Below are 27,004 nucleotides of genomic sequence, written 5' to 3'. Positions count from 1 at the left end.
CGGGGCAGCGGCGACCGGCGCGGGCTGTGGGGGATGCAGCAGGGTGAGCGGGAGCAGAACGGGCCCCTCGGCAGCAGTAGCCTTTTCCTCTGGGAAATAGGGACGTGGGTCGCCTACCTGCTCCTCCAACACTGCCTCCACCTCACGAGCCTGCACTGCTGCAGTTACCTCCTCCATCTCAGCCACCCACCCTTCCATGAGGGGCTGGACTTGGGCCTGTAGATGGCGACTCCTCTGCGCCATCTGGGCTTCCACCCACGCCGCTGCTCCGGGCGCGGGCTCTGGGGCTTTGGGCTTTCCGGACGGGGTGGACATGTTTCTTGTTCGGGATCCAGGAACCAGATGGGTGCAGAGTCCTGGCGTCACTGCTTCTTATCCCCGAGATCACATGAGGCCAGTTCTTCGCCCGCTCCCCCCCTCCCCCCTTGGTTTTTCTACAGCACTTTTCTCTTTTGGGGGGGGCTTAACTTTCGCGCCTTCACTGCTCGGGGAAGACGACTCGAGCGGGAAACTTTCGCGCCAAAGCGGATCTTCAGATTTTTCAGCGGGACGCCGCTGACTGGAACCACAAAGCACACTTCTACCGGTAAGTAGACTGGTTCTATCCTGTTCTTGATGCCAGAAGAGTTGATGTGTACCACCCCGCGGCCTTGGCTGTGACCGCCGAGCCGCTCGGATCCATGTTCGTACTGCGGGCGGTGGCTCGAGCCTCTCACGGACCCGGGGGTCACGTCGCTCTGCAAGGGAGTTTGGCGTTACGCGCGGGGAAATGCGGGTGTTTTGTTTTTGGATGATTGTTCGTGACGCCACCCATGGGTTGTGGTGATGGTGGACACCAACGCTGCGGTGAAGGTATAGGGACTCCCGAGAGCGGTGTAGTGGCACAGCTAGGTGTTGACTAGAGATGAGCGAACCGGTTCGCTGTGGCTCGAGGTCGGTTCGCCGAACGGAGGTCCCATTCGAGTTCGGTTCGTCGAACGTTCGACGAACCGAACTCGAACTGCATAGGAAACAATGGCAGGCAATCACAAACACATAAAAACACCTAGAAAACACCCTCAAAGGTGTCCAAAAGGTGATAAACAACTCACAACACAAACACATGGGAAAGTGACAAGGACATATACTCATGCGAAAACAAAACAGCTGGACAAGGAAAAAGAGGAGGAGACACAGATATATGAGTATATGCAAGGAAACATCGATGCCATTACTGTGCAACTTGAGCCCTGCTCATTTTAGGCTTCCAATCTGGATAAATTGCCTGAGCTCGACACGTACGCCTTCGGGATCTTGTCGTGTCCTGCAGCCAGCGTTCTCTCGGAACCTGTCTTCAGTGCTGCTGGGGGTCTGCTGGCAGATAAGCACACGTGTCTGTCCACTGACAATGTGGACATGGCTCTCAGAGGACTTTTCTTCCCCTGGGTCAGCCAGGGGAGGTGAAAGGCACGCGTATTTTTGAGAGTGCTTCATGCAAAGCATCTTTTTCATTTTGAAAAGGGGGGTCAACTGATGCTAGTCAAGTGGGGTGTGTGTGGCCCAATTAGTGGCAACGAGGGAGACTGTGGTTGGAGTCCCCTCGCTGTGTTTCTAAAAGAACCAAGATGAACAAGTCATGGCTCTCTGAGGACCTTTCTTCCACTGGGTCAGCCAGGGGATGGGAAAGGCACGCGTATTTTTGAGAGTGCTTCATGCAAAGCATCTTTTTCTTTTTCAAAAGGGGGGTCAACCGATGCCAGTCAAGTGGGGTGTGTGTGGCCCAAATAGTGGCAACGAGGAAGACTGTGGTTGGAGTCCCCTCGCTGTGTTTCTAAGAGAACCAAGATGAACAAGTCATGGCTCTCAGAGGACTTTTCTTCCCCTGGGTCAGCCAGGGGACGGGAAAGGCACGCGTATTTTTGAGAGTGCTTGATGCAAAGCATCTTTTTCTTTTTCAAAAGGGGGGTCAACCGATGCCAGTCAAGTGGGGTGTGTGTGGCCCAATTAGTGGAAACGAGGGAGACTGTGGTTGGAGTCCCCTCGCTGTGTTTCTAAAAGAACCAAGATGAACAAGTCATGGCTCTCAGAGGACTTTTCTTCCTCTGGGTCAGCCAGGGGACGAGAAAGGCATGCGTATTTTTGAGAGTGCTTCATGCAAAGCATCTTTTTCTTTTTCAAAAGGGGGGTCAACCGATGCCAGTCAAGTGGGGTGTGTGTGGCCCAATTAATGGCAACGAGGGAGACTGTGGTTGGAGTCCCCTCGCTGTGTTTTACATGATTTTCGAAGGACATGACATGACTTAGAGGTTTTCTTTCAGCATCTGCAAACGGTTGGGTACAGAAATGCTGTCTTTCTAACCATTTTTAAAGAGCATTTTCGAGACCCTATGCCCACCACAGTGCCCCAAGAGCCGATGCCCAGTCGCCACTCCTTCTCCAAGAAAGTTGTGCCCGCGCTACACCAGCATATTGCACACATCATCACCGCTTCCTTGAGAAAGTCTGTGTGTGACAGGGTACATTTCACCACAGATACTTGGACCAGTAAGCATGGATAGTGGCGTTACATGTCACTGACTGGGCACTGAGTAACTATGGTGAGAGATGGAGAAGGGTTTGCTGTACAAGTCTTGCCGTCCCCATGACTTGTGTGTCAATCCTTCCTCTGTATGTACAAGTTCCTCAACTGCTTCTGCCTCCTCAACCTCGTGTGGGTCCTCCACCTCAGCCCAAACCCTGTGTGGTCAGGCCACCCATCCTTGTAACTGCGCCCAAGGAATCCCACACACCTCCTTACTATGCTGGCAGCAGAGCTCAAGGCCATCAGGCGGTCAAATGTTTACTTTGAAATGTAGGGGAAATGTGAGACACCGCTGAGGAATTGTGGACGGTTAGCTCTGGAGAGTGAGACCGAGTTTCATCAATGGTTGTCTCCACTCAACCAGCAGCCAGGGAAGGTCGGGTGCAACAATAATGCAAACCAGTCTGCGACTCTTCTTCAGGGCAATGTGGCACACGTGCCTTGTATGGCTCACGTGTTGAACCTGGTTGTCCAGCAATTTTTAAAACACTATCCCGGCCTACATGGCCTTCTGCAGAGGGCACGGTGTAACGCCTGCCTGGATCGACACACTCAGATAGGCTATAAAGGATAGGCTAGAGGCAAGCCACTCACCAAGCTGGACACCCAGAACCCTGAAACCCTTTAACCCCTATACAGTGATTTGGAATTACACAGGGCCCAAGTTGATCAATACCTGTGGAAGGCTGCAGTTCCAGAGAATAGTAGTCATGCAGGGTCAAAAACATTAATTGAGGAAGAGGAACAGAATGGGATGGCCAGGACTTAATCAGAAAACAAGCAGAGGTGAAATGCGGATCGGCCAACGAGGTACATAAACAGCAAGCAGGAAAAGTAGTCAGGTAACAAGCACACAAACTCATAAAACTGAACTGGGGGTAACAGTAACAAGAGGTTCATAGCTTTGTCTGGCAGTGGTCTGCAGACAGGAGGGGCCTAAAAAAGGGTGTGGTGTCTTCCCATTGGTTGTAGCTGAATGATGGTACTTCATCTGTGAGATACCCACCACCTACATTCAGCCTGTGGTTCTGTATCTGTCAAGGTAATGCAACCCAGTGGGTGACCATAACCTGTGTCCACCTGCGCCGCAGGCATCGACTCCTTTCCCATCATCAGCACTATGCACGAAAGGAACACGTTGTCACCTGGCGACCGGAGTACAAATTGATTGAGTGGACTACGTTGGTGACTTAACAGCCGTGTGCGGCAATGATGCAAACCTGTCTGCGGCCCTTCGTCAGGGCAATGTGACACACGTGCCTTGTATGGCTCACGTGTTGAATCTGATTCTCCAGCAATTTTTAAAATACCATCCCGGCCTACATGGCCTTGTGCAGCGGACACGCTGCTATGTGCTTACTTTCATCCTTCGCACCCAGCAGCTCCACATTTTTCATCGCTCCTGAAGTCTTAGGGTCTGGCGGTTAAACGCCGGAAATGCGATGTTCCGACACGCAGGAATTGGAATCTGCACATTTTGCAGCGTCTGTGGCAGCACCGCAGAGCCCTGCTGAAATACGGTATGACGTATACCCTGGGCTAACTTGATCCAGAGGTGGTGCAGATCACGCTGCTGGAGTGGTGTCAGATCAAGGACCTATGCACCCTTCTACACAGTTTACAAATGTCGACAAAGATATTTAGCACTGGCGATGCCATTCTCAGCGTGACAATTCTGGTCATCTACAAGATGGAGCACACTGTAAGCATTATTCGGAGTCAGGTGCTGGTCCAAGAGGAAGGGGAGGAAGTACAGGAGGAGTCATATGCAGAAGGGATAATAAGATGTACAAGGTCCATACGTTGAGCGGCACCTAGGCGGCAGTCATGGTGGGGGATAGGGATTAACAAGGGCGCATAGTATCAGCAAAAATTGTTGAGGAAGGTGCAGGAGCCCATGAAGAAATGGAGGACGAACTTGCGATGGGCATGGAAGACTCAGCAGATGAGTGAGAGCTTGCTCACATTTTGGTTGTGCGAGGTTGGGGGGAGAGGGCAGAGGAAGGAGGCACGATTCTCACCTCTCTGCCACCAACAAACCAAGGACTTGGTCCTCCTGGATCCACAAGACACATGAGCGCCTTCTTGCTGCACTACCTACAACATGACCCTCGGATTGTACGAATTCGAAGTAATGCTAACTACTGGGTTGCCACACTGTTAGATCCTCGGTACAAGACCAAATTTGGCTAAATAATTCCTGCCATAGAAAGGGACGCACGTATACAGGAGTATCTGCAGAAGGTGGTACGGATTCTTAGATCTGCTTTTATCAGTAAACACCAGTGCTGCACAGAGTGAATCTCAGCGCTTTGTCATGGATAGGAGGAAATGGTCTTTTACTTGTCCACATCTGAGGGACCGAGGGCTGGCTGCTGTGCTGAGATGGCATTGAGTACGGTGTCCCTGCAGAGTTGCACTTTTGGTCATATACCAAATGAGTTGAAAAAGGACAAATGCTGGTGGAAAGGGGAACAGGTGTGTTGGAAAGGGGAAAAAAGTTTTTGTCCGTGGGTTTGGTGGTTAAGCAAAAGTAACATTTGATGAAGAAACACCATCTGTTACGGTGGGACTGGCAGATTTGGATAAGGTGGTATATACTATGTTACCGGTATATAACAAAAATTAATAAGAAAAGAAAGAGAAAGGTATATATCCCCATCAGCAGTCAATGTCCACCGTGCTCCCAGATGGAAAAGGAGAGGTTGGCAAATGGAAGGTTAGGTGGAGGATACAGATCTGTGTGGCTATGAAACTAATAGTTGCCTGAACCGAGCTAGATGCCACTCGGATCTTGAGACTGGGAGCCCTGTTAGCGTCACAGGGTCCACACGCCCACCCAGCCCAGGAACTCCCTGTTAACATCACAGGGGCCATTCAGTACGCTGACCGTGTGCATTGGGGCCACACCTGTGGACAGCAGGCGCATCAGCAGCAGCAGGCCTGTTAATGCCACTGGGCTGCACAAGCAGGACTTGTAGGACAGGAGCTGGTCTTAACCGTTCTGCGTTACCAACTGTGGTGGCGGCCTGCATCGACGCCCTATCCCTGCCTACCTCTGGCCTAAAGCCGCAATGGGTTCAACACATGGAGGTGTGCTCTTTCGGAGCATAATAGAAGACTGCGCACCTCCTTGTTGGCTCCAGCCCGTTTTATAACCTGGGTCCGCCCCAAACCAGGGTGGACCACAATGCACCTCCTGGAGACAAAAGCAGAGTGACACGTCATGAGTGGCATAACTAGCGTCCTATTTGGAACCGCAACTTCAATAATGACCTCATGGCTGCCACGACACAAACACCTCACCAGTCATTGTCTGACCATCAATAATGAGGTGACAAGTCATAGGGGCGGGCCTCTGCAAGCCATTTGGGAGTGGCCTGGCCACATCGTCAGGACACCTGATGCCCTGTGGTCTATATGGGCCCCCCCACATCAGGGGCAGGGCCAAAGAGTTCGTTACCGGACCTAGTTTCTGATGCAGTAAGTGCCTGAGCATGGTCAGTTGCATGAAATAGAGTCTCTGAAAAAAGACTATCAGCTTTAGCATGGTGTCTCGGCACAAAACAGGACTTAGACCCGGCACGGAATGCAAGTACCTGTGCAAAGAGGCTTTTCACACTAAGTGTGTGAGCATGCGCTGTATCCCGAAATGAAGACTTTGCCTCAGGAATGGCACAGTCAGGCTGAGCATGCTCACTAGGCGAAACACTGTAGTTAGGCTGCAGCTGGGGTAAATCGGCACACGCATGCGCACTAGCTGCCTCTCCACACTTATACGTGGAGGAGAAATTGCTCTTCGGGTGTGGACTGTGGGATTGGCTGACATGCTGGCCCTCCCCACTACATGCGCGCGCTTAGGGAAGGAAGACAAGGAAAAAAAAAAAATGGCGATCGCCATTATCCATACAGCAGTGATCTGAATGCGCTGTTCCCACACACTATACACTGAAATTTCATAAAAGTGTGAGTCACAGAGTGACTTACACTATTACAGCGGAAAGCCAGCTAGGAATTAGCTGGGTTTTTTGCTGTTAGAACCGTTCTCAAACGTATCTAGAACTATCGAGCTTTTGCAAAAAAGCTCGAGTTCTAGTTCGATCTAGAACAGCCCCCAAAATCACTCGAGCCGCGAACTGGAGAACCACGAACCTAGAACCGCGCTCAACTCTAGTGTTGACCCCTCCGTGGGTAGGGGATGTTGGTCCCGGGGCCCGGTTGTGCGAGGGCCGGGGTGCAGGGCGCAGGGTTGCGGTGCAGCACGGTGCAGTGCCACATGGCACTGGTGTACTCACGATTAAACCACACAGAGTCACTGGTAAACCAAACAGAAGGATAAATGGGGCCCGCAGCCGGCTGCAGCTTCCTAGTCGGGTTGGCAATGTCCGCCTTTCTCCTGCACCTGTGTTTGTAGTGTGACCACTGTGCCTGGGCACTGGTAGTCCGCTCCCCGTCGTGTATGTGTCGTAGGAGCCCCTTTTGCCCGCAGACGCTGGCCTTTGGATCTCTGGCCTCTGGTGGTGGTTCTTATCTGGACGGGTTGGGCTGTTGCCTTCAATCGGGACTTTGGTGGGAATGAACCCCTGAGGTCCAGACCACAATCATTTAATCTGACTATGGTGGTGGCATATAGCATAGTTCGGGGTCTGAGTACCCTGCCTGGTGCTTCGGTATCCTGTTGGCTCCTTGGTTCGGTTCCGGCAGGCCACTACCCTGTCCCGGTCCCTCATGGTTCCACCGGTCGTATTCCCGGTCTCCTGCAGGCGGCCACTGCCATCTGCCTGCCTGACTGATCTGGGGTACTAGGCTCCAGTCCAGGCTCCAAGCAGAACTGTACTCCACTACTCTCCACTCCACTGTACTGAACTGAACTGTCTACTGTGTTCCTGCCTCAGGCCAGCAGACTCCTCGGAGGGCGTGTCTTTCTGCCCGACTCCGCCCACCTGGTGTGCCTGTCTGACTCTGAGGGAGGCAATCAGGTCTTTGCGGTTGACTGGTGGTACCTTTCTAGTGTGGGGGTGTATGTGGTGAGTGTAATGACCTGTGACCCCTGGGGTCCAGGGCGTTACACATTGCTTTCAGACCTCAAATATTGCAAAGAAAACAAGTTAATAATAATTGAGAAACAACAATACTAATGGTTTAACTCAGGAAGAGTTCAGAAATCATTATTTTGTGGAATAACCATTATTTTTAATCACCGCTTTCATGCGTCTTGGCATGCTTTTCACCAGTCGTTCACACTGCTTTCGGGTTACCTTATGCCACGCCAGGTGCAAAAATTAAAGCAGTTCTTTTTTGTTTGATGGCTTGTGACTATCCATCTTCCTCTTGATTACATTCCAGAGGTTTTCAATGGGGTTCAAGTCTGGAGATTGGGTTGGCCATGACAGGGTTTTGATGTGGTGGTCCTTCATCTACAGATTGATTGACCTAGCTGTGTGGCATGGCGCATTATCCTGCTGGAAAAAACAGTCCTCAGAGGTGGAGAACATTGACTGAGCAGAGGGAAGCAACTGTTTTTCCAGGATAACCTTGTATATGGCTTAATTCATATGTCTTTCACAAAGTTTAATCTGCCCAATTCCAGCCTCATTACTGATTTGCCACCAAATTTCACAGTGGGTGCAGGATACTGTGGCTTGCATGCCTCTCCAGGTCTCTGTCTAACCATTAGATGACCAGGTGTTGGGCAAACCTGAAAATTAGTCTCATCAGAGATTACCTTACTCCAGTCCTCTATGGCCCAATTCTTATGGTCTTTGGCAAACTTCAGCCTAGCTCTCCTTTGCTTTTCATTGATGAAAGGCTTTTTTCTAGCTTTATATGACTTGAGCCCTGCCTTTAGGAGCCTGTTATGAATTCTTCTTGCCGTGCACTTAACCCCAGCAGCCATTTGCCATTCCTTATGTAGGTCACTTGATGTCATCCTGCAGTTGCCAAGTGATATTCGAATAAGATAATTCAACTGACACTGGCATGGAGTAGCTGTCAGACATGTAGAGCAGCTGACTTTTATAAACCGTGGTCTCTTAATTTTTGCCAGAGCTGTATATACAATATATATATATACAGTATATATATATATATATATATATATATATATATATATATATATATATATATATAGTGGGGAAAATAAGTACAGTGGAACCTTGGATTAAGAGTAACTTGGTTTGAGAGAGTTTTGCAAGATAAGGAAAGCTTTTTGCAAATTTGTAACTTGGTTAAAGAGCAATGCTTTGCAAGCAGGGCAAATACTCACCATGCACTCTTCCGATTCCGTCCTTTCACCACACTCTGACCCACTCTGGAGGTAACTTTATGTACATATGTACTGTATACTGTATACAGTATACCATTATACAGTAGAGTATATACTATATAGAATTTCTATAAATTTGCATTTGTGGATACAGTATTGTACTTTTTTTCTACTAATCAGTACAGCACATAGCTTATACTGTACCTCTCATACCAACAATTTTATTGTAAGCTAAAGTGCAGTTAAATTTGCTTTATATGTTTTTTACTGTACAGTATTTTGTATCATTGTACTGTAATAATTTTATATGAATACAGTACATTATTTTGTATTACTGTAATATGTTTTTATAAATACAGCATATATTTTTGGGTTGTGGAACGAATTGTCTGCGTTTCAATTATTTCCTATGGGAAAATTCACTTTGATATGAGTAACTTGGTTTAAGAGCACACTCCTGGAACCAATTATGCTCCACTGTATTTCATACACTGCCAATTCTGCCAGTTTTCCCACCTACAAAGAATGGAGAGGTCTGTAATCTTTATTATATGTACACTTCAACTGTGACAGACAGAATCCCCCCAAAAAATCCAGAAAATCCTATAGTATGATTCTTAAACAATTAATTTGAATTTTATTGCATGAAATAAGTATTTGGTCACAGACCAAAACAGGAAAAATTCTGTCTCTCACAGACCTGTTGTTTTTTCTTTCAGAAGCTTCTAATCTGGACTTATTTTTTTGTTTTAATTGCACCTCTTTGAACTAACTCACTACCTGTCACGCTCCCCGGGTCCCCTGTCCAGCTCCCCGGCTCCCCTGCCACGCTCCCCGGCTTCCCTGGCGCGCTCCCCGGGTCCCCTGTCCAGCTCCCCGGCTCCCCTGCCACGCTCCCTGGCTTCCCTGGCGCGCTCCCCGGCTGCTCTGTCCGGCGTCCACCGCTCCACAGCCTCCAGGCCTCCTCACCTAGGATCCCCAGGCGTCCCGGTCCCCGCTCCCAGCGTCCGCTGTCAGCTTCGCTCCGGCCCGGCTCCCCTGCCTCCTGTTCGCCGCTCCCTGCCCTGGCTTCTGGCACCCGGGCCTCGCGCATGCGCATTAGGGCGCGCGCGCGGTCATTGACCCTTTCTTAAAGGGCCAGCGTCCACAGACAGGATATTGAACACACAGGTACAGGGTATAAAGGGGTTTAATGTCCAAGTGGGCGCGGCCTGTTCTTCGTGTTTCCTAAGCTAGGAGTCAGGTCTCCTTGTCCCTGTGATATACTCACCTCTCTCTCTTCTAGAGCCGCTCCTGCCTCGCCATCCGGTCCTGCCGATTCCCGAACCCCGCACGCTGACTACCTGCCATCCCGTCAGTCCGTACCATCTTCGATTCCTGTGGTGACCCGTCCTCTCGCTCCATCAGTTCCGGACTCTGCCTAACAACATCTTGGCCTCCGAACCTGAGCTCCGTCACCCGGACTACCATCTGTGACTCCGTGGTCCCAGGGACTTCTACATTCTACTATTTTGCACGGACTATCCTGCCACCTGTAGTGCTCCGGCTACCGGACCCCTTGCCTTCAGTGAGGAGTTCGGCCCAGTGGATCCACCTCCTGGGTCTGCCTGTCCACCTGGCCCTAACAGTAAGAACAGGCCATGGATCCCGCCGAAGCACTAGCGGCCTTGCAGGAGGAACTCACACGCCAGCGTGAGACCTAGACCCGTATGCTGAACTTTATGTCTTCTGTGGACGCCAGCCTGAACACGCTACAAGCGTCGGTTACATCTTCGGCATCTCGAGCTTCCACTGGACGATCCACGGCCCCAGCTCCCATGGCAGCCTCCTCGGATGCTTCCAGGCTTCGTCTGGCCTCACCACCCCTCATCTCTCCTCCGGTTACGTCAGGGGACTCTGACGGTGGGTCAATATGCCATCCGTTTTCGCACCTTGGCTTCGGAACTCGGGTGGAACAATGAGGCTCTAACCGCCGCCTTCTGGGAAGGTCTCTCGGGTCGAATTAAAGACGAGCTGGCTGGTCGTGACGTGCCGTCTACCCTGGATGCCCTGATTGCGCTAGCAACTCGAGTGGACATCCGCTTTCAGGAACGATCCAAAGAGGTGTCCCGTGAGAGACGTCCGATACGGCATTCCTCTCCTCCGCAGAAGCCCGCCGTACTTCAGGCAACGGCATCTGGTGTCTCCGTCCACGAGCCCATGCAGATCGACCGTGTGTGGCAGTCTGAACAACGCCGAGCAGAACGGCTCGCCAAAGGCCTCTGCTTCTACTGCGGAGAGGGCACACACCTTCTACGCTCCTGTCCAGAGAGGCCGGGAAACTCCAAAGCCTAGGGTTGGTAGGAGACGCCACCCTAGGTGCTGGGACTCTCTCAGACCCGGTTACGTGGACTGTTCAAGTGACAACAGGAGAGACGCGGTTCACGGCCGAGGCGTACCTCGATTCCGGGGCAGCAGGCAATTTCATCCAGCAGGCCACGGTGGACAAGTACCAGGTGCCTGTTACTCCACTCGACAAACCCCTCGTGATTGCCTCTGTGGATGGGAGACCCCTCTCTGACACCATCTCGTGGATCACCAAGCCGGTGGAACTGCGTATCGGTGCCCTGCACACCGAGAACATGGCTCTCTATGTCCTCCCACACATGTCACATCAAATCCTGCTGGGACTCCCCTGGTTACGGATACACGAACCGTCAGTCAGCTGGGGCACTGGTGAAATCACCCGATGGGGCTCCTCTTGCCACGAGAACTGTCTGAAGACCATACAACCCATCCGACGACCTCCGGTTCCAGAGTCCCTACCAGGACTGCCTTCGGCCTATTGGTCCTTCGCGAACGTCTTTGACAAAAAGGAATCTGAGGTACTTCCGCCACATCGTCCTTACGATTGTGCCATTGACCTGCTCCCGGGAACTACACCACCTCGAGGACGGATATATCCGCTGTCTCCTGCCGAAACAAGGGCTATGTCTACCTACATCACAGAGAACCTGGCAAGGGGATTCATTCGGAGATCCTCCTCTCCTGCTGGAGCAGGCTTCTTCTTCATTAAGAAGAAAGAGGGCGACCTACGCCCATGCATAGACTACCGGGGATTGAACCAAATCACCGTGAAAAATAAGTACCCCCTGCCGCTCATCCCCGAATTGTTTGATCGGCTTAGAGGAGCTCGTGTGTTCACCAAGTAGGATCTTCGGGGTGCCTACAACCTGGTCCGCATCCGCTCAGGGAACGAATGGAAGACCGCGTTCAATACTCGCGATGGGCACTATGAATACTGTGTGATGCCCTTCGGCCTGTGTAATGCACCAGCAGTCTTTCAGGAATTGGTGAACGACGTGTTCCGAGACCTTCTCTACGTCTGTGTGGTGGTGTATCTTGATGACATCCTGGTCTTTTCTCCGGACCTCCAGACCCACAGAGAGAACGTGCAGCTGGTACTACAAAGACTGAGGGAGAATCGTCTGTACGCCAAGTACGAGAAGTGTGTCTTCGAGCAGTCTTCTCTTCCCTTCCTGGGTTACGTAATCTCCGATACCGGCCTGCAGATGGATCCGGAGAAGGTCTCTGCCATTCTCAACTGGCCCCCTCCTTCTGGACTGAAGGCAATCCAACGCTTTCTGGGATTCGCAAACTATTACCGTCAGTTCATCCCTCACTTCTCTGCTCTGACTGCACCTCTCTCCGCCTTGACCAAGAAGGGGGCTAATCCAAAGGACTGGTCACCTGCGGCCGACGCCGCGTTTGGCTCCCTGAAGCGGGCATTTGCTTCCTCCCCTGTGCTCCACCGTCCGGAGTTAAACCGACAGTTTACCTTGGAGGTGGATGCCTCCTCCTCGGGAGCCGGAGCAGTGCTCATGCAGAAGTCCTCCTCCGGGATGGTTACTTGCGGTTTCTTCTCCAAGTGCTTCTCTGCGCCTGAACGCAACTACACCATCGGTGACCGGGAGCTATTGGCAGTCAAACTGGCTCTGGAGGAATGGCGCTACCTTCTGGAAGGAGCAGTGTGCCCCGTGATCATTTACACGGACCACAAGAACCTGGAATACCTGCGGTCTGCTCAGCGACTGAACCCACGGCAAGCCAGGTGGTCCTTGTTCTTTGCCAGGTTCGATTTCCAGCTCCATTTCTGACCCGCGGACAAGAATGTACGCGCAGATGCCTTGTCCAGGTCATTCATGCCCATGGAGCAGGAGGAGGAGACATCCCAGCCCATCATCTGCCCTAGTAAAATCATTCCGGTGGCCCCTGTCACCCTGGCCCAGATACCGCCCGGGAAGACCTATGTCTCTGAGACTGACAGGCAAAAAGTGTTGCACTGGGGCCATGCCTCGAAAAAAGCCGGCCATGCTGGTCAGAAGAGAACGTGGAGTACAATTGTACGTCACTACTGGTGGCCATCCCTTCGCACGGACGTCGCTTCTTTTGTCTCAGCCTGCTCCTCTTGCGCCAGGAACAAGACGCCCAAACATCTGCCATATGGCCGTCTTCTGCCTCTGCCTATACCCCCTGTTCCGTGGCAACACATTGCAATGGACTTTATTACGGACTTGCCCTTGTCCTCCGGACACACAGTCATATGGGTCGTGGTGGATCGGTTCTCCAAAATGGCTCATTTCGTCCCTATGGCTGGACTGCCCTCAGCCCAGGAACTCGCTGACGCTTACATACAGCACATCTTCCGGTTGCATGGCTTTCCATCACACATTGTGTCCGACAGAGGAACTCAGTTTACCTCCCGCTTCTGGAGGGCTCTCTGCAAACATCTGGGAGTGACTCTGGACTTTTCTTCAGCCTACCATCCCCAGTCGAATGGCCAAGTGGAACGAGTCAATCAGATCTTGACCTCCTTCTTACGTCACTACGTCAACGCCCATCATGACGACTGGTCCACGCTTCTTCCTTGGGCTGAATTCTCCCATAACCACCACGTCAGTGAGTCCTCCTCCAGCTCCCCCTTCCATGTCGTTTACGGACTTCAGCCTTCCGTCCCATTACCTGTATCCTCTTCCTCGGATGTCCCTGCTGCTGATGCTGTAGCACGTGACTTTGCAACAATTTGGAACTCTGTCAAGACGTCCCTTGGACGTGCTTCCCTTTGGATGAAGAGACACGCAGACAAGAGGCGTCTGGATCCCCCGTGTTTCTCTCCAGGAGATCTGGTCTGGCTTGCCTCCAAGTATGTCCGATTGAAGATACCATCTTACAAGCTGGGTCCTCGCTACATCGGGCCGTTTAAAGTCCTCAGCAAAATAAATGAGGTCTCCTACAAGCTGCAGCTCCCGGCCACGATGAGGATACCCAACTCCTTCCACGTCTCCCTGCTCAAGCCGGTTGTCCTTGGTCCCTTCTCCGCTGCTGCCAGTTCGGCTCCTCCTCCTATTGCCGATGACGACATCTATGCGGTAAGGGATATCGTGGCCATGAAAACCGTACGGGGCCGGCAGTTCTTCTTGGTGGACTGGGCAGGGTATGGTCCTGAGGATAGGTCCTGGGAACCCCGGGAGAATGTGGGTACTCCTCTGCTACGTGCCTTCCTATCCCGGTTGCGGGGAGGGGGGCGTGGGGGGGGGTACTGTCACGCTCCCCGGGTCCCCTGTCCAGCTCCCCGGCTCCCCTGCCACGCTCCCCGGCTTCCCTGGCGCGCTCCCCGGGTCCCCTGTCCAGCTCCCCGGCTCCCCTGCCACGCTCCCCGGCTTCCCTGGTGCGCTCCCCGGCTCCTCTGTCCGGCGTCCACCGCTCCACAGCCTCCAGGCCTCCTCACCTAGGATCCCCAGGCGTCCCGGTCCGCGCTCCCAGCGTCCGCTGTCAGCTTCGCTCCGGCCCGGCTCCCCTGCCTCCTGTTCGCCGCTCCCTGCCCTGGCTTCTGGCACCCGGGCCTCGCGCATGCGCATTAGGGCGCGCGCGCGGTCATTGACCCTTTCTTAAAGGGCCAGCGTCCACAGACAGGATATTGAACACACAGGTACAGGGTAGAAAGGGGTTTAATGTCCAAGTGGGCGGGGCCTGTTCTTCGTGTTTCCTAAGCTAGGAGTCAGGTCTCCTTGTCCCTGTGATATACTCACCTCTCTCTCTTCTAGAGCCGCTCCTGCCTCGCAATCCGGTCCTGCCGATTCCCGAACCCCGCACGCTGACTACCTGCCATCCCGTCAGTCCGTACCATCTTCGATTCCTGTGGTGACCCGTCCTCTCGCTCCATCAGTTCCGGACTCTGCCTAACAACATCTTGGCCTCCGAACCTGAGCTCCGTCACCCGGACTACCATCTGTGACTCCGTGGTCCCAGGGACATCTACATTCTACTATTTTGCACGGACTATCCTGCTACCTGTAGTGCTCCGGCTACCGGACCCCTTGCCTTCAGTGAGGAGTTCGGCCCAGTGGATCCACCTCCTGGGTCTGCCCGTCCACCTGGCCCTAACACTACCTGTATAATAGACATCTGTCCAGACCCTCAATTAATCACAGTCCACTCTTTCCACCATGGCCAAAGCAAAAGAGTTGGCTAACGACATCAGGGACAAAATTGGAGACCTGCACAAGGCTGGGATGGGCTACAGGCCAATAGGTAAGCAGCTTGGTGAGAATGTAAAAACTGTTGGTACAATTATTAGAAATTGAAAGAAACGTCAAATGAATGTTAAACTTACTTAGTCTGGGGCTCCATGCTAGATCTCGTCTTGTTGGGTAAGGTTGATTCTGAGATATTTCTGGGCTGATTCCTGATCTACAAAGTAGGACCTGGTCAATGACCTGAGTAGAGCTGGGATCACAGTCTCAAGATTACCATTAGTAACACACTAAGCCATCATGGATTAAAATCCTGCAGAGCATGCAGGGTCATCCTGCTGACACCAGCACATGTCGAGGCCTGTTTGAAGTTCTCCTATGACCATCTGAAGGATCCAAAGGAAGTTTGGGAGAAGGTCATGTGATCATATAAGACCAAAATAGAACCTTTTGGTATTAACTCCAATCGCCCTGTCTGGAAAAAGAAGAGAGATGAGTACCACTTCAAGAACATTGTCCCAACCATTAAGCATGGGGGTGGAACATCATACTTTGGGGGTGTTTTTCTGCAAAGGTGACAGGACGACTGCACCGTATTGAAAGGAGAATGAATGGGGTCATGTATTGTGAGATTTTGGCCAACAACCTCCTTCCCTCAGTAAGAGCATTGACGACGGGTCATGGCTGGGTCTTCCATCATGACAATAACCCAAAACACAAAGCTAGGACAACTAACAAGTGGCTCTGTAAGAAGCATTTTAAGGTCCTGGAGTGGTCTAGCCAGGCTCCAGAGCTAAACCCAATAAAAAATCTTTGGAGGGAGCTGAAACGCAATGTTGCCCAGCGATAGCCTCAAAGCCTGAAAGATCTGGAGAACATCTGTATGGAGGAGTGAGCACATATCCCTGCTGTAGTATGTGCAAACTTGGTCAACAACTACAGGAAATGTCTGACATCTGTAATTACAAGCTAAGACTTCTGTACCAAATATTAAATTCTGTTTTTCTATTGTATAAGGTACTTATTTCATGCAATAAATCTCAAATTAATTATTTAAACATTTTACAATGTGATTTTTTGGATTTTTTTATTCTGTCTGTCACACTTGAAGTGTACCTATGATAAAAATTACAGACCTCTCCATTCTTTGTAGGTGGGAAAACTTGCAAAATCGGCAGTGTATCAAATACTTATTTTCCCCACTGTACTTTTATAATATATACATACAATTATATGTTTAGTATTTTGGAGAATTTAACTACAAACATTATATAGAACTCTTTAAAAATAAATGACTTGGATGTTATTTACATAAAAAATGTTTTATTTCAATACATTTAAAAATGTTGCAACTATAGTATCCTATTTCTTCTATTACGTTTTCAAAGCAAAATAATATTGTAATTTTGATTTAAGAATTCATGAATCAAGATGAAGAGCATTGGAAAATTGCATTTTTAAACTAAATTTAGAGCTCCACTATTTCCAGCACTCATTTAGGGCTATGTACAATTGATTTGCTACAGTGTGGGACCAGTAAAGCCCGCAATCCTGATATTACTTAATACATATTTAGAGACAGTCAAACAGTGTGAACATATGTCCTAGAATATGTGAGATACTCTCCAACCACCTATTTGCCTATATTACATTTAATTTGTAATAATTTTAGCAAACTGTCAGGGAAATAATGACACATTAAGGCCCAGCAGCTGTTGGTCCACTTCAGAAGTACTGCTATGTTATGGTTTGTAATAGTCAGTGTCCAAGCAGGAGAAGAATAATTAGAACCATTCCAGAGCGGTAATCAAGGCCACTTTGGGGACAAGTTTTCATTATAATGTGATGGAAGCTGTTCTATAGTTAAATCCTGCTCTCGAACTGTCAAAGATTAAAATCACAGTGCTCACATTTACTATATACCGTACTGCAGGGTAAAATGACTTATGAAGAGTAAAATAAATAATTACCATGTTATAGTGCAAATAAAAACAGATAGGTAATACATAATAAAAAATTATTAGAAGCTGATGCCTGGACTATGGGGTTTCATGATACCAGTGTGAACAGAGCTACCGTATTTTTCGGACTTTAAGACGCACTTTTTTCCCCCCAAATGTTGGGGGAAAGTGGGGGGTGCGTCTTATAGTCTTAATGTAGGGCTGCGGGAATGAGGGTGCTGCGGTGGAGCAGGTTATCGGGGGCACGAGCAGGCTGGAGTAGCGCCTGCCGTGACCACGTAGGCCCGCTCATTACATATGCATGCCCATCCTCCCACCCATCTCTCAGCGCTGATGCCGGCGCTGACAGGTGGGCGGGATGATGGATGATTTGCGCTTACTAAACAGCTGGCCGCATGATCACCCCTGGCAACTACAGCCTGGAGTGACCATGTGCAGCTATATTCACTGCTCCCCGCGCATCATTGTCAACATGGTGTGCAGTGAATCAGTACAGTCACCATTCCCCTGCAGCACTGCAATGTCCTCCTGTCTGCCGGCCGCGGCTGTGTGGAGACTCACAGCGATGACATCATCGATGTGCGCACAAGTCCACACGCAGCCACGCCGGCACAGACAGGAGGACATCGCGATGCTGCAGGGATCGTGACCGGCTCTACACAGCGCTGCCGGCACAGACAGGAGGAGGAGCGATGCTGTAGGGAGTGAGTAAAGGTGAGTATAAACGTTTTTTTTTTGTGTGCCACAGGATGCAGGCCATATAGCAGGATGGGGGTATATGAGCAGGATAGGGGTATATGAGCAGGATGGGGGTATATTATGAGCAGGATGGAGGTATATGAGCAGGATGATGACATATGAGCAGGATGATGGCATATGAGCAGGATGATGGCATATGAACAGGATGATGGCATATAGCAGGATGATGGCATATAGCAGGATGATGGCGTATATAGCAGGATGATGGCGTATATAGCAGGATGATGGCATATAGCAGGATGATGGCGTATACAGCAGGATGGGCGCACATACCAGGATGGGGGTATATAGCAGGATGCGGCCATATGCCAGGATGGGGTATATAGCATGATGCGGCTATATACCAGGATAAGGTATATAGCAGGGTGGGAGCACATATCAGGATGGCAGTATATAGCAAGATGGGGCCATACCAGGATGAGGGATATATATATATATATATATATATATATATGTATACAAGGCAGGAGGATCATTACCAGGATGGGGTACCTTAGTAGAGAATTTGGGGACATTAGCCCCATAATAGTTTCAGCAGCAGATCCACGCCCCATAAGTGTGTCATGACCATATTTTTTGCTTAAAATTTTATTTTCCTATTCTCCTTCTCTAAAACCAGGCTGCGTCTTATGGTCCGGTGTGTCTTATAGTCCGAAAAATACGGTAAATAGGAAAATTGTTAATAACAATTGTTAATAACAATAACAAACTGGATAACAGGTGAAACTTGACAGACTTAGTTAATTTACTATATTTCACTGAATTAGACTATGCAACTTAAATAATGGTGTTAGGATAAAAACAATTCTGATGTTTCTGTGCTTGATTGTGTTCATGCTTACATCAAAACTGAGAATGTACACAAAAATAGAAGAAAATAAAGATAGCCATGATGGCATGAAAATACTACAGTAATAACACTTACACCGTCATTTGCTAACCTTGATTCCATCAATTCTTGCAAATATCCACTTCCACCTGGTCTTGATGGACACCTGGAGGTACCTTCTGATACCCTGGTTTTATTAATGTGAACACACGTACATAGTTGCGAAAACTACTAGAACTATATTTACTAAGGGTTCTCTCTGTGTTTTTCTCAGCCTAAAACCATTGCTATTTAAAGGGAACCTGTCACTATGAGATATGAGGTTAATCTTCAAGTTAACAGCATTTAAAACCTGCTTGGTGCTTGCACATTGAACCCCGTTGCCAGGAGGAAATTAGTTTTAATCTTTCCAACAATGTTCGGGTTTTAGTTAAGGGGGCGGCGTCGGCCTGTTTCATTTATGCATGGGGATCGGTGGCTGTAACTGCGCCTCCGGCAGTGACTGCAGCTGCTCAGGAGTATACCCTGCTGTAGGTCAGTGTGGCGAGTGCTGTTACAGTTATACAAATTCTTGTCATGTCAGTGCATTGTTACTCTTTTGTTCCTGGTGGTGGAAAAATCTTTTTCTTTGTTTTTATTACAAATTACAACCTGTTCTCTCAATAACTAATAGCTCAGTGTGTTATTAGTTTGATTCCCAAGTGAAAGTTCACTGGCTTAAATTGAGGAGCAGCCATGAAGAAGATTTTCAAGAAAAGAGAAACAACATCATCCAGCTCATCGATAATGGTCTCTCAGCCAAGGAAATTGCCACACTTCATCATGTGAGGACCAAAGCAGTTGGAAAAATATGAAATTAAGTCCATGCATCCATTCAAAAGCCAAAAAGTGAATGTCCAGGCAACATATTGGCATCAACAAGTTGGCTCATCACAAGGTCTATCAGTTCTGGTGCGACAAGCATGGCAGTGGAGTTGGCTCATATGCTTTGTAATAGTGAGGTCACAAGAACGTGATACACATTACAGAAGTCTGGTATGGTGACCCAAAAAAAGGTGAAGAAGTCTTGACTTTAATATCATCATAAGAAGCATTGGCTCGAGATTGCAAAAAAGTATGAAAAGTGGACAGTAGAAGATTGTAAACAAGTGATTTGGAGCGATGAGACAAAAGTCAATAGACTAGATGCTGATGGTTGCAAATAGGTCTAGAAGAAACAAGGGAAAAAGGGGCTAAAGGATCAACAACTTCAGTTTAGGAAGAATGATGATATTGTTTCACAGGTGAAGGTGTTGGTTACTTGACAATGATCTATGGTTGCCTTTGGTCCCCACAGTCCTGAGACCTCAATTTAATCAAACACTTGTGAGTAGAGTTGAAGAAAAAGCTGTATACATACCCAAGTGAGTTGACCAATATTCACCAACATTGGGAATGTGTAGAAGAAACCTGAGACCAGATATTGGTCAAGACATGCTTTCATCTGATCAAGAGCATGCCCAGAAGGATTGAAACAGTGTTGAAAGCCAAAAGTGGATTTAAAAATACCAACAAAATAATAAAAATAAACATATAGATTTTAAAAAGCAAAACAGTAATAATGCAGTGACATGACAAAAATCTGTATAACTAATCATATGCTAAATAGTTTGAAGTCAACTTTATGTCTGAGATAGCCAAGATGACTGTCAATAGAATGATAGTAGTCTCATGCTCAAAGCTTAAATGGATGATCAGATAATGTGCCTGAAAGTCAAACGTTCATCCCATTGTTACCCTTTTGCTTGTCATCAGTATATAACCCCCTCACTGAAGGCATTAAGTTACTTCTATATGCTAGCTTAAATAAATCACTGTTCCACAGAAAGCATGCATATGTGTGTGTATGTGAGAGGAATCTTGTGAGCAGGGACCTCTTTAACTGGAATAAATGTGAACTATATCAAAATGTTTAGTATCTTGACTCAACAGCCCAGAACATAATCTTCCAAGAGATCTCACTTTTGCCTAGTTTTTCATTAGCAAACTTTAACTTTGCAATAACTTTTTTCTTTTTTCCTTGGTGCCATCACATTAAGTATATACTGTAACTGTACACTGTTAGAAGAAAAGACAAATATTGATAGCTCAACATATGCTGATCTGCTCCCCACTTTTTGCAGAAAGACTATATTAAGAAATTTGTGTCAGTTGGTTTGCCAAGTTTTTATTAGGATTTTTACTCTGCCGTAGATGAGCATCTGGTGCATATCATTTGCTGCAGTGATACTGAACCTTCTGAATGCTAAGTTGTAGTTTGAAAGCCATATTACAAGCCATGGCAAAAGTAGCATTTTCCTTGTTGAGTGCCTTCTTTGCAGCATTTAATCTCATACCTAAAGTACCAGCTGGTACCTTGGTAAATTATAAATTCTCGGACAATCTTGGCAATATAAATGAAGCGTCTTTTATTGGCATCCAGAAATAGTACAAATGTCATTCTACTTCAGATAAGGTGAAACAATATCTTCATAACTTCTAGTCAATTTAAATGTTTAGTATTGTTTATTAGAAAAATTGTCTTTTAGCCACCTAAGTCTTACAAAATTAGTCTAATGTTCATAAAGCCTATATCTGATTATTTATTTTTACATTTACTATAAACTGACCATTTTAAATTAATGTTTTTCATTTGTTATAGAATTTAAAGACGTTTTTCCATCTCAGATAGTTATGATATGCACACAAAATTTTGAGAATGTGGTTCATCTCGTGTCACTACATATGTGCAACTTAATGGAGGTTAGAAAATAGCTAATCAAGCATGGAAATGACTCTTTAAAATATTGACATACATTGGTATAATAGATTTCATAGAACCTAAGATAAATCAAAATTAGCTAGGGCTGTGCGGATCTAACGTGAGATGAATTGGTCAATTCAATTCACAGTGAATTTAATCTCCATAAATTGAATGTTACTGTAAAGACCCAAGTGCATAATAAATATAAAATGTAGAAAAATAAATGACTAATGTAGAGCACTGCCACACCCTAGGCCCTTGGGATACTCGGTTCCGGGTGGTGGATAATGGGGATCACTGTCACAGGTGGCCGGGCCCGGTTCCGTGACCTGGGGGCGCTCGGTAACAGGGTTATTTTATGTCACTTGTGACGCCACTGGCGGGTTGCGGTAATAAGATGTCCCGCCGCTGCTGTGGTTTTAGGGACAGATGGTATAGCAGCAAGTGTGTTCACGCCCTCCGCCAGTAGGGGCTTAAGTCCCATGTAGGTGTGCTGCGCCTTGTGGTGCACCAGTAATAGACACAACACAGTTCTTGCAGATTAACTGGTAATTTACTCACTAGATGTTGCAAGTGCAGTTTGGCACGGCTGGTCAACCGACTTTCCTTTGTCCCAGTGCTGACGTGAGTCCCAGTTGAGCCCTCCGTGCATATGCAGAGCTGATGGTCCCCTTGCCTGAAGCTGTTGGTGACCTGCAGCGCTCCGCTCCTTTGTCTTTCCGGGCCCTGTATGACAGGCCTCGCGGTCCCTTGTGGGGTAGGCTACTTTTCTGTGCCCTCTCCCGGGTCCTATATATGAGGCTGTCCCTGAGCCTATGGGTGGTGTGGTACCCTGGAAGTCACCACATATGGCTGGATCAGCAGACCGCCTGCAGCTGTCGTCTACTCTTGGGGTCCAGTACCCCCTCGTGCGTAGTGCCTGGGATCTGTCTACCCTCAGGCTACTACCTCCTAGTCGCCTTTTTGGGGTCTCCTCACAATCCTCACACCCCTCTCACTCTCTGGCTCCTTTCAACTGTCACTCCTTCAACTGTCGTTTTTCCTCTCTTTCAACTCTGCCTAGCAACACCTGTTGCTTCCCACAAGCCACACCCCTTTCCCAGGCTAACAGCTAAGGGATTGGTTCTCACATATGACCACTGTTAACCCTCTACATGCTGCGCCCAGGTCTCAGGGAATGTGCCCCTACCTGTGTGTGAGATGTGAGTTGTCAGCATAGGGTGTTACAGAAAGCCTTAGAATCCTGCAGATCACTGGGGTAGCATATCCCAGGGTGCTGCATTCCCCCTTGGTTAAGACCAGCATGTCCGCGGGCTGCAAAACAAGAAAATCTGCAAAATATATATTATTTTTAAAACAGCAATAAATAACAAATATACATTTGTAACAGGTTAGTACTCTGTACACTTTTCTTCCCACCACCCACAGTCTCTGAGGCCACTATCCGGTGGACCTCTCCCAACGTCCTGGTGACTGTTCCCTGTGGGGACTGTCCTTGGGAGCACATCACCGGTTATGATGGTGATGGGGGTCTCAGCCTGCTTCGCTGCAGACCCTCCCTGTGACTTCCGGCTCACCTTTTAGGGTGTTGGGAACAAAAAGTTCAGTTCCTGGGTAATCCCAATGAAAAGCACCAAGTGTGCAACTATATACAAATGTTTTTGTGCCACGCCAGTCCTGTGGCTTAGGTCCATAAAAACAAAGGATGGGGAAAAACCTGGATTCTTCCCAAAGGGAGGCACAGTTCTTAAACAAACATTATGAACAGTTGTTAGTGACCCAAAAGTGCATACAGGTCAGTCTCTGTAGGGTCAACATGCTTAACATACATTATTTACATTTTACATACAGTTAATATGTATTTAATGACCATCTTTAGTAGTATTCCCACTCTCCTAGTCTGGATGGGGGATGACCAATGTTACTTCTGTTTGACCTACGCAACTCTGGTGTGTCAATGTTGTCTGTGTTTTGTACTACACTTGGTACGGTAGGTATCTACGTGTTCTTACCCTTACTGTAGGTTTGACAAGGTCAATGTTTGCAGAACGTTCTGGTTCAACTTCCCCTGAGATTTCTTCTGGTTCTTGTACTGGTACAAGTTCTTCTTGTCTTGGTACAGGTTCTTCTGATACTTGTGGAAAGGTGATACAAGGTATGACTATGGCTCCATTGTATTGCGGCCTATCTTCTGGGAAATCTCCTAATACAGTATGGATCATTTTCTTCTTTGGCTCAGGTTGAGGTAGATTTACAATTCCTTCTGTATTTTCTTTTGGTGCTAACTGTTCTGGGCATTTCTTTAAATGGTCTCTAGAAACAGCTGTTGATGTTTTTCCTTCATCTTTGCTAATAATACAGACTTTTTTGTTGTCAAAGTTAGATGTTTGGACAATGTAAGGTTCTTCTTCCCATTGATCATCAAGTTTGTGAAGTCTTCTTTTTAGTACCCTTTCTCCAGGTATCAATGGTACAGCTTTGGCGTTTTTGTTGTAATCTCTTTCTTGTTTTTCCCTACTTTGGTCTAAATTCCTTTCAACACATTCTTGAACCTTCTAGTATTGAGCTTGACGAGCTGTATTCCAATCACTTTGTGGATGGTCTTCAGGGTTTAGGACTCCCATGTCTAAGTCGACGGGTAATCTTCCTGGTCTTGCTCACATAAGATAAGCTGGGGTGAAGTTTGTAGACCCTACGAGGATGTTGTTATACATATCCACTAGGTCAGGCAATTTTTCTGGCCATTTGTTCCTATCTTTCAGTGGTAGGGTCTTTACTCTTTAGCATATCAATGACGATCTGATTCATTTTCTCACACATTCCATTTCCTTGAGGGTGATAGGATGTTGTACGAATCTTTTTACAACCATACATATTACAGAACTCTTGAAAAACTTCTGCTTCAAACGCTGGTCCTTGATCTGCAATTACTTGCTCTGGATAACCATGAGGTCTGCAAAAGTAGGCTTGAAACGCTTTTGCTGCTGTTTGTGCTGTTAGGTCCTTGACTGGTACTACTACAAGGAATCTTGAATAGTGGTCTACAATGGTAAAGGCATAAGTATAACCTTTGGTACTTGGTGTTAACTTCACATGGTCTAAGGCGACTAGTTCTAGAGGTTGTTTGGTAACAATAGGCTGCAGTGGTGCTCTTTGACTATCTCTGTCTTTTCTTCTTAAAGCACATGGACCACAATTTCTACACCAGTTTTCGATAGAAGATCTCATTCCAACCCAGTAGAATTTTTCACGGAGTAATATCTCAAGTTTCTTCCAACCAAAGTGTCCGGCGTCGTTGTGGTACGCTTCTAACACTATTGGGACATCTCTTTTTGGTATTATCACTTGCCACCTCATCTCATGAGTTTTTGGATTGATGAATCGTCTACAGAGTGTTCCCCGGTGGATAAACAACTTATTTCTGTTCTTCCACAGATGTTGGGCTTCTTGTGGAGCCTCTGGTGCAAGACGAGAATTGGTTTGGCTTACCAGTCTCTTGATTAAGCTGACAGCGGGATCACTATCCTGTGTCTCTTTCCAACTAAAATGTGATAAAGGTTTCAAGGTTGCCTCTTTTGGTCTAGAACCAGTTTGTTGACATTGGCATGTTCTCTTGCGATGGAAGGCAGGTAACTCTATCTCCTCTAGCTCATCTATGTCTTCTCCCTCTTCTTGCAAATGGGGCATTCTTGACAGCGCATCTGCATTTGCGTTTTTACGTCCAGCTCTGTACTTGATGGTAAAGTCATAGTTGGATAACCGAGCTGCCCAGCGTTGTTCTAATGCACCCAACTTTTCTGTGTCTAGATGGGTAAGAGGATTGTTGTCAGTGAAGACTGTGAACTTAGTGGCTGCTAGATAGTGCTTGAAAATCTCAGTGATATCCCAGACCATGGCCAGCAACTCCAACTTGAAAGAGCTGTAATTTTCTGGATTTCTCTCAGTAGGCCGAAGCTTCCTGCTAGCGTAGGAAATTACTCGCTCTCTCCCATTCTGGACCTGTAACAACACTGCTCCTAATCCCACGTTGCTGGCGTCTGTGTACAGCACAAAGGGTAAGTTGTAGTCTGGATAAGCAAGAATTTCTTCCCCCGTCAGAGCCCACTTCATTTGTTTGAAGGAACTTTCTTCTTTTTCGCCCCATTTGAATGGACGATCAGACTTCTTGCCTTTCTTGGGTTGACCAACCAGGAGGTCTTGCAAGGGGGCAGCCATCTTGGTGTAACCTTTGATGAATCTTCGGTAGTATCCTACCAGGCCCAGGAACTGACGTACCTCTTTGATAGTAGCTGGTCTTGGCCAGCTCTTAATGACTGTTATCTTGTCTGGATCTGGCGCGACTCCCTCAGCACTGACTACGTGTCCCAGATACTGAACCTTGGGTTTAAGGAGATGCCACTTGGATGGTTTCAGCTTCATGCCGTACTTGGATAGTGCTTCAAACACCGCTGCCAGATGTTCCAGATGGTCTTCGTAGGACTTGGAGAACACAATGACGTCATCTAAATAGTGTAGTACAGTTTCAAAGTTCAGATGCCCCAGACAAAAGTCCATCAGGCGCTGGAAGGTTCCAGGTGCGTTACAGAGTCCAAACGGCATACTGTTGAACTCGCACAGGCCCATCGGGGTGGCCAATTCAGTCCTCTCCCGGTCTTCCTCTGCTACAGAGACCTGCCAATACCTACTAGTAAGGTCTAAGGTGGAAAAGTAGTTAGCAGTCTTGAGTGCAGCTAGTGACTCTTCTATGCGGGGTAATGGGTAAGCATCCTTATGTGTAATGCGATTTATCTGCCTGTAATCTACACACATCCGCATGGTGCCATCTTTTTTTCTCACTAAGACTAGTGGAGCTGCCCAAGGGCTACAACTATCTTGGATAACCCCAGCCTCCTTCATGTCATGTAGCATTTCTTCGGCCCTCTGATAGTGTTTTGGTGGTACAGGTCTGTATCGCTCTCTGATGGGAGGATGGTTCCCAGTGGGGATATGGTGTTGTACCCCTTTAATTCTCCCAAAATCCAATGGATGCTTACTGAAGACTGGTTCATATTCCTGCACAACCCGGTATACTCCTTGCTTCTGGTAAGAAGGCGTGGAGTCGGTACCAACATGGAGTTCCTGGCATCAGTTTGCTAATTGCTCATCTGCCAGGTCTGTTGGGGCAAGTGGTTCTGCTGCTTGAATGGCATTTTCAGTGACGGTAAACAATTTACCAATGGTAGCGTACCTGGGCAATTTGGCTTCCTCGTCCCCACAATTTAATATACGTACAGGAACTCTCCCTTTGTGTACATTGACTACTCCCCTGGCTGTCAGGATTGTGGACCAGTCCCCTG

The sequence above is a fragment of the Anomaloglossus baeobatrachus genome, chromosome 6 (genome assembly GCF_048569485.1).
Source record: "Anomaloglossus baeobatrachus isolate aAnoBae1 chromosome 6, aAnoBae1.hap1, whole genome shotgun sequence".
Lineage (NCBI taxonomy): Eukaryota > Metazoa > Chordata > Amphibia > Anura > Aromobatidae > Anomaloglossus > Anomaloglossus baeobatrachus.
Note: the sequence above shows the minus strand (reverse complement) of the source record.